We start from the raw sequence: 14,188 nt of genomic DNA, 5'->3' as shown, positions 1-14,188 counted from the left end.
TCAAGGCTCTCTGCCACTTGAGCCACAGCGCCACTTCTGGCCATTTTCTATATATGTGGTGCTGAGGAATCGAACCCAAGGCTTTCATGTAAACGAGGCAAGCACTCTTGCCACTAGACCATATTCCCAGCCCAACCAGTAACTATATCAAAGAGGAGGACTAAGATCATTTCTGATCATCAATCACATGTATAAATATATATCCCTTATACCCATACATATTAACTTTTAATCAATAGTTTAATGAATATGTCATCTTACCAAATTATGAGATGCCTCTACACTTCTTTGACTTCATCCTTTTTTTCTTTTTCAAGTTGAGGAATACTAGAATGAGCTTGAAGGCATAACATATTTAATACATGAGAGAGAAAATGACAGAGAGGGAGGAGAGAGAGACAGAGACAGAGAGACAGAGAAAGAGAAAGAGAGAGAGAGAGAGGAAAACCACTGTTTCTAAATACTGGTTACATTTGTTTTTATTCAGGAGGCCAATTAGTCAATCTGTGTGCTGCCTTGTAACTTTATCCCCATGAGTTAAAGAACTCTTTACATAAGTGCACGTATATATTCTGGATCAACTCTTTTTTGTTCATAGTACCCTACTTTACCTGTTTTCCTTGGGTGTCAATCAATGTGTTGGTCTGGTTCACTACCTCATATGACTATGCTCCATGCTCATCATTCTTTATTTGAAAGCATTGTCCCTACTCATAGAGATGCCCCCGGTACTAACTCCTGTGGTCCCTTACATTTATCTGTCTATTGTCATCTAGATATCCCATCCTCTTCACTCCTAGGGACCCAATGTTATAGCACACTAAGATGCTAAAGGACAGATGAGCAATTTTACAGAGCTCTTAGTACCTGTCACATAGTAGGCTCTCAGTCAATAGCCATTGAAGAACTGATGAATGTCAATTTCCTCTTAACAACTGATCTGATAAATGTCATGGAACAATTGTTGCCAGTTAGAGAAATTACAAGAAAGGTAAAAATCTTCCAGGAAATTTATATTTATTACTGCATCTAATACCTGACACAACACTACAATAAACATTGTTATCCTTATTTTATTTATGGGACAGAGAGAATAAGAAAGTCATTAAGTTATTTGCTCAAAAACATATAGCCAGTGAGTGTGTAATGCTGTATTTCTAGGAACTTGCAAGGCTGATATTGGGAGGATTACACTCCAAGGCTAGCTCACGCAATATTTTCATAAGACACTGTGTTGACCAATAACAACAAAAATAATGAATATAATACATAACAATAATAATAGTAAGTTGAACATTCTGGTGTGCTTTTGTCATTCTATCTCTAGGGAAAATATAAATAGGAAAGTGGGGACTTATTGGAAAACATGACAGCCAAAAAAAGGTTGAGGGCATGGTTCAAGTAGAAGACACCCTGAATAGCAAGCACAAGTCCCTGAGTACCACAAAATAAAAGACCTATAGCTAGTAAGTGATAGGATAGGGGCAAAGTAAACCTTAATTGTCATGGCCTAAATGTGTTAACTACAAAGTTCTCCAGAGGGTTTCCAGTCCAGTATCCTAAGATATTCTTTAAAAAGGCCACAAACTTCTGCAATAACAAGTCTGAGTTAATTCTTTCTGTGACAGCTGAGATCTACTGTTACAAAACTGTGGGTTTATAGAAAGTGCAGTTTGTCTCAAGAAAAATGATGTAGTTTTTATGTTCAAGACAGGAAGGGGCTCACCTCTGCCCTCCCCCATAGCTGTGTTCAAAAACTAGGAGTTTCATGTTAAATGGCCCCTAGAGAATGTATTCTGTCACTCAATAGCATATTTTCATCAATGCCTCCAGCACAGAAAGAACTACCATCCCCTAAGTTTAAACATAGAAGCTTTTTCTTTTTCACTATCTCAAACTCCCCTTAATTAGTTTTTAATGTTACAAGTCCTTGTATGTATTTGTATCCCTAACCGTTGAGGTAATAATACCAATTTTCAACTTATTGACTGAGCTCTGTGTATGATAAGTACAATGTGAAATGTTCTGCATGTGTATGATCTAATTTAAGCATTATGACCACTTGAGTGCACTGCTAGTACTGTACTCATCTTAGACATGAGGATAATTAAATAACTGCTTCAAGATTACAAAGTCAAATATGAAAGGTGCAGAATCCTATTTATGTGTTCCCTATTGCAAGAAGCTAAACTGTGTATCACTTCTATATTATCTGCAGATATGAGTATTTTTAAAGTATGAAAGTTTATTTTGAAGGAGTAAAACCCTAGCAAGAACTTAAAGACTGATAGAATTTGCCAGCAGTAAAGTTTTATAAAGTTGTCAAAAAGCTTCATGTAGGAGAGTAAAATAATTGAATTATCTATCAGTAAAAATGTTAAAAGTGGAAAATTCCATTGGGAGACTGTGGCTTATGTCCATAATCCTAGCTATTCAGGAGGGTGAGATCTGAGGATACTCAGCAAGTCCGTGAGATTCTTATCTCCAGTTACCCACCCAAAAGCTGGAATTGAAGAAGTGGAGCTGTGGCTTAAGTGTTATAGCATTGGCCTTGAGCACAAAAGCTCGGGGACAGCTCCCAGGCTCTGAGTTCAATCCCCAAAATAGGCACACACAAACACACACACACACACACACACACACACACACACACACACACACACACACACAACAAAGTGGACAAATTCCTTTGTGCCAATTTTGTTTTTATTCATCTTGTTGCTATATGGGACTTAAAAAAAAACAGGATATATTGCTCCTCATTTATACTCTCTTTTCAAGTACTTACAGCTAAATACAAAATTTAGAACCTTGAGTTTCAGCAATCTGAACACAGGAATCAGTTAGCTTTTTGCAAGTGTTGACAGGTGAATAGTCCCCCATTTCTACAACGCTGTCCACATTTCCACATTGGGGAAACAGCATAAGCAGAAATGTCTCAGAGATCTCAGAAGGACATATTTGATCTGTTGTGCTCTTTTAAATTTTGTATTTTTTTTAAAAAATGGAAACAAATCTCTTTTTTTCAAATATAAAGCACGAATCAATTTTGTTTATGTATTCCATGGTATGTTGCATGGAGGTCATCTGTTAAAAAGGCTAGAAAGAACTCTCCTGTAACGTTCAACTTTATCGATATATTCTTCAGAATTTATGATGCAGAACTGAGAGGAACTTTTCTCATCGTTATCATTATTCATCTTTACAAATAAGATATACAATACTTTCAAAGTATTATGAAAGCCATCTTCCATAAAGGCATTCTGACAATGGACCAAACAAAAGAGATACAACAAATGTGCATCTGAAACATCAAATTGAGTTGCTTGCTAAAAAGTGAAATGGTCAGTTGTGTTTAGGATTGAATTAATTGCTCCATATGGTGTTAATGTAAACACTCTGATGAATATTCTCTCTTCCCAGTGCTGCTTTCTATGAGGTACGATGAACTGTTTTTCCAGGGGAATTCCTGTGGTGATCTCACTTGTTTATAAATATGCTTTCTTTAGAAGTGTAAGGAGCTTGTTGGTCTTTCCCATTTGCTTATAGAAATTATCACTTGAGGATGATGCTTAAAAAGGCTATGAAAAAATACATAGAAATGATTGGTCTTTTATCATAGACAGAAAAGTAGATAAATAGAGTGTTTTGTTCGGTTTCTTTCCCTATAATTCTCTTCATCTGATCAGGAGCTTACTAAAGAAGTAAAAAGAGATTGCACATAACTTTTTTCTTTTAAATTTGTAATGCCATGCATATTGGAGATATAACTCCACTTAATCAAAAGCCCTTTGGCAAACTCAATAATTTATTTAACAATTCAACAAACTATTTAGAAGAAAAATGTCTCTTGATAGCTTTCACCCCTTTCATCATTTTCCCACATCCCTCCTACCCAGCCATTCCCCTTAATTTTACTATATTCATAGTATATGCATTGTGTATTGTGACTGCATTCTCCACACCCATTTCCTCTCCTCACCTGTCTATTGCTTACTTTTTTACCTCCCCTGCCATCCTCCAAGTGCCTGTTTCCTGGTATTCATGGGTTAGTTTTTCTAGGGAATTACACCATTAAATACCATACTTTCGGTTAATACATTTGTGTGCATTTGTATTCAGCCCTGTATATTACAGAAGATTTTTAATTGATCCATTGGTGCTTTTAAAATTCTCTGGTGGGCCCAACTGGGACCTCTAGGTGCCCCTCAGTAGACGAGTGGATCAGGAAAATGTGGTATATATACACAATGGAATTCTGTGCCTCTATCAGAAGGAATGATGCTGCCACATTCGTAAGGAAATGGAAGGACTTGGAAAAAATCATACTAAGTGAAGTGACCCAGACTCAAAGAAACATAAACCATATGGTGTCCCTCATAGGGAATAGCTAGTACATGATTAGACTATTCATAGCAGAAGATCAAAATAGCCCAATAGCTACACCCATATGAACACAAAGGTGATGCTAAGTGAAATGAACTCCAAGTTATGGAAACAAGTGTTATATTATTGTTGTAATTATTTTCAACATGCCATGTGAAACTGTATCTTTTGTTTTTTTCTTGTCTGTTTGTTTGATCGATTGCTTTGTTTTGTTTCTCTTGTATTCCCTTCCTGTGGTTGTACCCCTGCTATCACTGTATCTCATCTGAGTACCCTGGATACTGTATATATGGATATTAGAACTAGGGAAAGGAAAGGGAATATAAAAATTGAGGGACAAAGGATAAAAAGGCAAACCATTCCAAAAGCAATATTTACAAAACCATTTGGTGTAAACCAACTGTACAGTTGGAGGGCAAAGGGAAAAGGGGAAGCGGGAGGGAAGTGGAAATGAGGGAGGAGGTAACAGGTTGAAAAAAAATGTACTCACTGCCTTACATATGAATCTGTAACCCCTCTGTACTTCACTTTGACAATAAAGAAAAAAATAAATTAAAAATGATCAAAAATACATCTGCAATAATTATATTTGAAGGTAAAAATATTCTTCAATACTTTCGTAATTCTTCCCTTTCAGTCCTCAAGGTTATATCTTCAATTATGGTACATTATTGAGGTCATTCAAATTAATATATAGACCCCTTAGTATTTTCTTTTCTCCACTGATGGCTTCCCTGTCCTTTCCCCTGATTTGCTGCAATAGAGCTCACTCACAGGCATTCTGCGTGAGCATGCCTCCGTCTCTGCTTTTGCATGGAAGCGGCCTGCCTGTCAAGCATTCCTCCTACTTCTATTTAGCACATTATGGCACTAATTGCAAGATCACCTTACAAATAAATGAAAACCTTTAGTGTTGATTCTGAAGCAGCAAAAACAAATCAATCGCACAAGCCAATTGAATTATGAATTAGTTCATAGTTTTAAAACTTCAGTAACCAGCCAAAGGCTTCTATTGCAGGGCTGAACTTTGTCCTCTGGTGTACTGACCTTTTAGTGTTGATCTTTCTCATTTGGAATTTCTCTTTAAGGAACTGGGTGAACTAAAAAAATACTTGGATCATTAGCTAAGATGTTCAGAAGCAGGCTTATAAGTGGAGACATCTAAAAGTAGGAGTGTGTATGTGTGTGTGTGTGTGTGTGTGAGAGTGTGTGTGTGAATGAAACTAAGTCACTGTCTGACTGAATCACAGACATGAGGTATGAAATCTCTAATATTGTGAAATTTAGTAATGGTCAGGAATATTTGAATTTACACCTTTTGCTTTCAGTACTGGATTTGAACTCAGGGTCTTGTGCGTGCTAGGCAGACACTCTATAATTTGAACCATTTCTTCAGCCATTTTTTTTCTCCAATTATTTTCAGGTAGGGGCTTGTATTTTTTTCCTGGGTCAGCCAAAATGTCAAATTGCATAGTTATTCCAGTGTAACTGGGATAGAAAGCATATGTCACTATTCTCAGCTTATTTTTCAAGAAGAGGGTCTTGCTAACTTTTCACCCATCTTCCCCCCTAGATGGAAGGGGCCTGAGGCACCTCCCCCAGCTGGGGAATGCAGCCCTTCCATCCTCTCTACATTGGAATCTGGAGAAACCGGTCCGATAAGAGACCCCCGACTTAGCTGGCAGCCAGCCTGGCGCCTACCAGCCCCGCCCTGGTTTGGCGCACTCAGAGTGACGTAGCCCCTTGGAGGTCAAGTGACCAGCCCCTTGGAGGTCACCTGACAGCTCGTGGCCTATGGGAATCCTGGCCAACCCCCTTCCCCCGGATCATCTACCCTTGTCCCTTTCTCAATAAAGTTAGTTCGCTCTCAGAGGCTGACCCGTGGTCTATGTCCGTTGCTTCCAGAGTAGGATAGCGGTCACATTGCCACGCGGGTCGCGCGCCCGCCAGGATGGAGACATCCCCACGTCTCACCCCGACAAACCTGCAGGCCGAGGGTTGGGGGAGAAGGCGATGCGAGGATAATAAGAGAGAAAATAAGAATTTGAGCCGGAGCAGAGAAAGCAGTCCCCACAGAAAGCATATGTCACTATTCTCAGCTTATTTTTCAAGAAGAGGGTCTTGCTAACTTTTCACCCAGACTGGCTATAACAGTCATTTGTCTACTTTCTACTTCCTGGGTAGCTAAAAAGACAAGCAAGAGCCTCAATATCCAGCTGAACTTCTCAACTTTCACATTCTTCCCAAGATACAAAACATCCTCTTATTAAAACTAATTTCTGGAAGAAGTCAGTGAAACCAGTTATGAACAATTATGTTCTAATGTTGAATATTTATATTGCCACCAATTTCACTCCTAGAGTCTTCATATCAGTTGTGGTCACAATAGCAAAACCTTGGTGAAATGCCCTCAGCTTCTGAGAGAAAAAAATAAATTATGGTACACTGACTCAATAAAATATTACCTATAGTCACAACAACAACAACAACAACAAAATACAACAAAAATCAGGATAATTCTTAGCAATACATTGGTACAATCTTACATAAAAAGTGTGCAGTTTCATCCTAGTAAAAAATAACTTAAGGCCTGGGGATATGGCCTAGTGGCAAGAGTGCTTGCCTCGTATACATGAGGCCCTGGGTTCAATTCCCCAGCACCACATATACAGAAAATGGCCAGAAGTGGTGCTGTGGCTCAAGTGGCAGAGTGCTAGCCTTGAGCAAAAAATAAGCTAGGGACAGTGCTCAGGCCCTGAGTCCAAGCCCCAGGACTGGCTCCCCCCCAAAAAAAATTTAATAGAAACTATATAATATAAAAAGTTGGGAGTCATAACTATGAAGTCAGAATAATAGTAAGCCTAGGCAAGTTAAACAGGGAGGTAAGATGAACAAATATATGCTTAGAATATGTTATATTACAATAGCTGTGCAAAAAATCTACAAAATTAAATGTAGTAAAACAAGTATTAATTGTGCTCATGGTGGTTATAGGTTAATATAACTTCAAGTCTCTGCTTCCTAATACCTGTTCCATGAGAGAGAGCCCTGTCAACTCCCGGTCAGTGATTGTAAGGGCCTTCTAATGATTCCATCTCCTTGACGATTTCCTTCCAAAGTTGCAGACTTCATGAAGGCATGTGGAGGACATGGAGAAAGTATATTTTCTATGTAGTCAAGGTATAAGATTGTAGTCAGATGTGAAATTATTACAGACTAGATTTTCCAAAAATGGCCAAAGTAATATCTCTTTTCTTGAAGGCTCTTCAAAATCATTCTATCAGTATAAAAATATGGAAGCTATTTCTCTCTACTGGATTCCCACTGTGACTTGGTGATTGCCTTTATGAGCGGAATGTAGCAAAATTCTACCACAGCTTTGCAGTGTTTGTCTATTTGACTTCTCGCACTTTCCTGCTCAGACCCGTCCCACTTCCATCCACTGTCAGCATGAAGTCACAGGGATTGTTGTACATCTTCATTCTGGTTGCAACTCACTTCTGTTACATTAGAAAAGCTGTATAACATTTCCCCAAAATTAAGATACAGGGGCTGGGGATATAGCCTAGTGGCAAGAGTGCCTGCCTCGGATACACGAGGCCCTAGGTTCGATTCCCCAGCACCACATATACAGAAAATGGCCAGAAGCGGCGCTGTGGCTCAAGTGGCAGAGTGCTAGCCTTGAGCGGGAAGAAGCCAGGGACAGTGCTCAGGCCCTGAGTCCAAGGCCCAGGACTGGCAAAAAAAAAAAAAAAAAAAAATTAAGATACAGATACACACACACACACACACACACACACACACACACACACACACACACACACACATCAGTCATGTACAGTGATACTAGGAATTTATCACCAGCCAGAGTTGTAAATGGAACTTCAGCTGTATGATTTCAAAGGCTGAAGGACTAGAGGAAATGAATAAAACCTATACTCACATGTCTGATAATTGATTGTGGCTGTCAGTTAAAGACCTACATCTTCTCCATGTGGGCATTTTCACGTAGTCACTGAGTAGGCAAATTTGGTCTTTGTTATAATCTTGGAGCTATGCTCTCAGGATGTGGAAATCATGACGTATACAGACAGAGACAGGGAAGCTTGAGAAGGATGGAAAATCTGCATGAATTTCATCATCTATTTCTAGAAGCCAGAAATTTATATATCCACATAGTCATAAATACCTACTCAAATTGAATGGAAGACAAAAAAAAACTCAACTTGATTGGGAGGGGAGAACAAAAGGGCATTGGCAAAGTTTTTAAAAGGTGTATGGAACTGAAAGTATTATTCAGGTCACTTTGGGAAAATAAAATCTGCTAGAACGTATTGCCAGTGCAATACGTTTGATTTCGGTAGGAAAGTTGATGGATTGTTATTAAATTGTGAAAACCTCAAATTAATTCTCTTAATAAAGCAATAATAGAATGGTGGTATATATAAACAAAACAGTGTAATTAGCCCAATATGCTACTGAAGACTGAATTTGTGATTTTAAAAAGTTCTTCCTCTTGGAGAACGGCACATGATACTTTCATTCATTCATTCAATGAATGGAATAAAATTGGCTCTAGTTTTTTTGTTGTTGCTTTGGTCTGTTCTGGAGCTTGAACACCAGACCAGGACACTGTACTTGAGCTTCTTTTGCTGATGGCTAGCATTCTGCCATTTGCACTGCAGCACTACCTCCGGCTTTTTTGGAGTAGTTTATTGGACATAAGTGTCTCAAGGACTTTCCTGCCCTGGCTAGTTTTAAACCATGTTCCTCATATCTCAGCCTTCTGAGTAGTTAGAATTACAGATGTGAGCCACCAATGTGCAACTGGCTGTAATTCTTGAGTCTCTAATTTACTAGTTCTATAGCCTCAGAGAGTCACTTACTTGGCTACAATACCAAAAGTAAATAATAATTATATCTGATGTTTGTGCTGGCAACTCTTCTAAGATATAGATAGACAGATAGACAGACAGATAGTAGGTTATTAATTCCCAATATAATCATCATTTATATACTACTGGTTTTGAACGTGTGTGTGTGTGTGTGTGTGTGTGTGTGTGTGTGTGTGTGATTTACACCTTTCAGGCTTCTTGTAATCTTAGTAATATTTTGCTCGGATGTTTGGAATCTCTAAATTTTGTGTTAATATCATTTTTATAAGAACAGAATGAAGGCTCATAGATGACTTGGTGAAGTTGGATTGGGGAAGTAATAGTAAGGAAAATATGAGTAAAGAAGGGAAGAAAAAAGGGATGGCCAGCAGACTCAACCATGATACTCATATGAGCAGGTTGTGGCCCGAGAGAGCTGAGCAAACATCTTGGGTCTGGTCAGATCTACAGACAGGCTCAGAGGTCTGGTCCCATCTTGTTAGCAGTTGAATAATTCCTGTGGAAGATGCACTAAGTAGATAAGATACTCCCAGTTGCTTAGATTTTTATGACCTTAGTAAAAGAATAGAAAGAGCTTAAAATTCAGCAAGTCTTTCCTCACACTTTCTGACCCAAAAAGCTTGCCCTTCCTTGTGTGTCTCATTGCTGTTGATCATCACTTTTGTATCAGAATATTGCAGTTGCTTATTTACTTGTCAGGAGCTCAAATGAAGGGCAGTAACATGTCTGTCTTGCTCATTGTCATGTCTCAGAGCTTGTTCTTTTGGGAGCCACTAACTAGAACTTAATAAACAGAGCTTAATAAATGAATGAAAGCTGTAAAACTATAGTTCAATTAATTGGGGGCAGTGGGGAATAGAATGTAAGAAAGGAATGTAGAGGAATGTATATAGGCTTGGGGGAGCTCATGTTGCTTGAGTGAAAAGGCAAAACTGTGTTAAACTTTGGTAGAAAATGTTCACAGTTTCTGAAGCAGGGTGTGTGTGTGTGTGTGTGTGTGTGTCTTTGTGTGTGTTTGTGTGGGGGTGCATTTGTGAAATGTGAAAAAACACTGATTTGAGGAGGTAGAGAGCATAAACAGGATTTATTGAGCTCAGTAACAGGCTGATTGATTATAAATTTTATATGTCTATAGTTAACTATTGCTCTGAGGTAGGGCATATGAGATTCCACTGACAAAGCAACTTGTATCTAAGAAGAACTTGGAAAAGCCAAGAGCATATTGTCCCAAAGATAGCAGCCCAATGCCTTAGGTTTCTTTTCCGTTGCAGTTAAGGAAATTGATTTAATGTATTTGAGTGTTCACAAATAAAATGCTTCTGAGAAAACCTGGGAAGTGATTGAAAATTAGTAACAAACCCTATTTTAATTTCTTGATGCCTGGAGATTCTATATTAAATCTACCTGCAAAATCAAAACCACTAGTATATTAACAGTAACTCAATTTCATAAGCCTAGTAAAGATATTCAGAGTGTATTATGCATTGAACCTCATTATTAGAAATATAGGGAAAGTTGAATCTTTGTTAAAATTTTGGAAAAGAGATAGTTCTTGCTGTGTGCATATGATAAGAATAAATTACCCAGAGTGCTTTGTAAGCTACTAAATTGACATTAATCTGCTTTTGTCATAATTGGCCCAGAAGTTTAGAAGTGACTGTCTTCAGGTATTTAATTCATTTATAATAAACTAAAATTTTCCCTTAAAAGGACCATTAAGTATTCAAATTCAGACACCAAAACAGGAATGCATGTTTCTCTTTGAACCATTAATATGACATTTAAAATCATTGATGAAAGAGACATGGAAATTGTACCTTTTCCCAGAGGAATCTGACTGGCTGTGGGTATCTGGGAACAAGAGGCCCTGATTATCCCTCCTTCTAACACAGAAATTCTCCTGACACCATCTGTCTGTCCTCACCTACCAAACATATTTGCTCCATTCTGAGAAAATGTCTCTGGGCAACTTTCTTCTCATAAAACAAAGTTATGAAAATAAACTAGCATTATTCATGAACATTTCTCCAGTCTGAAACAACATGTGCAAAATAAAAATAAAATTTGGAGAACCATGTCTTTGGAAAAGCACAAATTCAAGTCATAAAAAAAGAAGAAGAAAGTAAAGAGAAGTCAGCCAGCTTCACAATAATTCTAAGTTTTTCCAGTTAAAGAAGCTAGACAGGCTCACTTGCCTCTCCAGCCTGAGGTTGAGAACATACAACTTTTTTTTCTTTTTTTGCAGTACATGAAATAGTTTCTCCTTTAAAAAAGAATCCCCATTTGCTATATAGCCCTTGTGGTTATCCTTGAAGCACAATAGGAAGGCAGTCAAGACACTCCGAATACATTTGAGTGAACTGAATGACTTTAAAGGAAATCAGAAAATGACCTCCAGAGCAGTAATCTTCATAGAGATATTTATATTTTAATATTGCTGGAAATTTTGCTGCTTATCAAAGCTGGGAAGTAAAAGTGCTGGCTGGGGCTGAGGCTTCTATCTCCAGGGAAAAGTCTGTCTCCACGAATTTCATAAATTCTTCCTTGAGAAGAGCTCCTTCCTGGTGGTTTTAATCACTTTTCTTATTCCCAAAACCATATTAGATGCTTTATAAATAGTAAAATCTGCCCACCCCTGTCCTTAAGAAGCTTATACTCTGATTTATGGCCTTTATTTCACATCTACTAAGAAACATATTTTATATCACAGTTGAACACACACACACACACACACACACACACACACACACACACACACCCCCACAACAGAGATGGGGATAAATAGATGATAGATAGATAGATAATATTTATATTCATGATTCTAATTTGAGAGAAAAGAAAAATGAAATTTCATTGAAAGCACCATAAAGAGAAAAATTCCTCTCCTAATTTCTCTTCTTCTTAGTTATTGTGCATTTATCATCGTATTCATCCACACATATAACAGGGAACTGAATGTTTCTGTACCTTCCAAATAGGTGTGCAGGTACACACAGTAGTAAATAATTCTGGAAGCATACTTTGACAACTAATTAGGTTGAAAATTAAGTTTTATGATTAACTAACTCCAGGCCCACACAAGATTTTGTGAGGCTCTCTGGAGCTTTCTGCTTCCTAATTTACTGAGCAACATAATTTGAAAACAATATTAAAATTAATTTTAACATAATAATCTCTGAGTTTAAAGAGAAGAATATAGGAAAATATTCCTACCATATGCTGAATAGCTGCTGTATGGAGGTACCATGCTGAGAACTTAAATTTATATAGTTTTGTTTAGACTTTATAACTATGAGTTGTATGTATGGATTTTCCATTTGAAAGACAATAGTCTCAATAGGCTCAGAACAGTTAAATAACTTTCACAAGATCACACATCTTGGAAGCACTAGAGGCAGATTCCAAATGGACCTGCTCTGAGTTACTTCTGCAGTACTGATGCCAACTCCCTCTGAGAGTATCAGAATAGATGGTCACCCATGAATAATTCATGTATGCATGCGTATAGTTAAGTCCATAAAATGGGTGCAAAAGTGCATGCACAAAAGAAATGTACACAAAAGAAATACACTAGGTATATAAACTGCAGAAACATGAGTCAAAGAGGAAAGAGTATGAGACAGGAACACAGTATGTCACAGCTCGTATACATCCAATGGTGTAGCATGATTCCATGAGGTCACAAACTCATCAGAAACCCCTGGCAACATTTGTTGTTTTGCTGCTGAGACTTTGTAGCTGCACAACATATGAAAACAATAAATAAAATTTCAGCTTTTTTTCTTTCTCTTCTCAAACATCTGCCATACTATTTGAAATCTCTTGGCTCAGTTGAGCAAAATAGATTATCTCCAGCCTTTTTTTTGGAGTTTTTCTTATTGTAGATCTTCTCAGGGCTTGAACTCAAGGCTTCAAGATTGCTCAGCTTTCTTGCTTGACTGGTCCTCTACCACTCGAGTCATGCCAGAAACCTAGCATTATGCAGTTCTTTTGGAGGTAGAATCTCGGAGATTTTTTTCTGCCTGGTCTGGCTGAAGCCTTCTGAGTAGTGTTGCATCAACCAACAGTGCCAACAACTGTGAATAGTTTTAATGGTGATTTTTTTTCTGAAGTCAACTAGTCACACTTTTATTTGGGTCTCATATTGTGTTATTTTAGCCCAGCTTTTATATTACTTCTGATCGGGGGAGACTAAATTATCCTTGCTTTGGATGGACCCAGGTAGAGGTGGATGCTAGATTCAGTTCTAAATCAAAGTTGAAATATAAATTGAATATGTGTTGTTGGGCTGATTTTTTCTTGTTCCCAACCATTCAAAAAAGAAGCATGGTGTTCTCTGTCATTCATAATTATGTATGAGGTCATTCTTTCTATTTATTACTTTTTCTTCCTTTTCCTTCCTTTGGTTTTACCAAAATCTTGGTTGTAGCCAAGTAACACTGTTACTATTTGGGGAAGTAATTTAATTATGTAAAATAGGAAGATGTGCTTTATACTTGGTCTTCTGGGCTTGAAGCTAAGTCGTTTTATCTGACTCTCATAAGAGGTATTCTAGATTTTTCAAAACCACCAGCTCTTCTGGATTTGCTTTCCAATAAAGTAGAAAACCTTTTTCTACCTACCTTATATCCAGCAGGTAGTAATTAGAAACTGTCGAAATCTTTGCATTATCTTAGTCATGTGCCAATTAAAAAAGATATTTTATCCAGATTAAAAAGATTTGTCTGAGGTGGCCACCACTTTGTTAAGGCTGTTTTGTGGACATCTTCATAATTAATGGAAAAGTCATTAGGAATTCAGTCTTTATTAACCCCTATAGCTGCAGGGGCCCATTTCATCTTAATTGCATTCATTTGGCACTGGCAGTATTATACAGCATAATCACTAATAAATGATCTTTTAATTTG

The sequence above is a fragment of the Perognathus longimembris genome, chromosome 9 (genome assembly GCF_023159225.1).
Source record: "Perognathus longimembris pacificus isolate PPM17 chromosome 9, ASM2315922v1, whole genome shotgun sequence".
NCBI lineage: Eukaryota > Metazoa > Chordata > Mammalia > Rodentia > Heteromyidae > Perognathus > Perognathus longimembris.
This window is presented reverse-complemented; position numbering follows the sequence as displayed.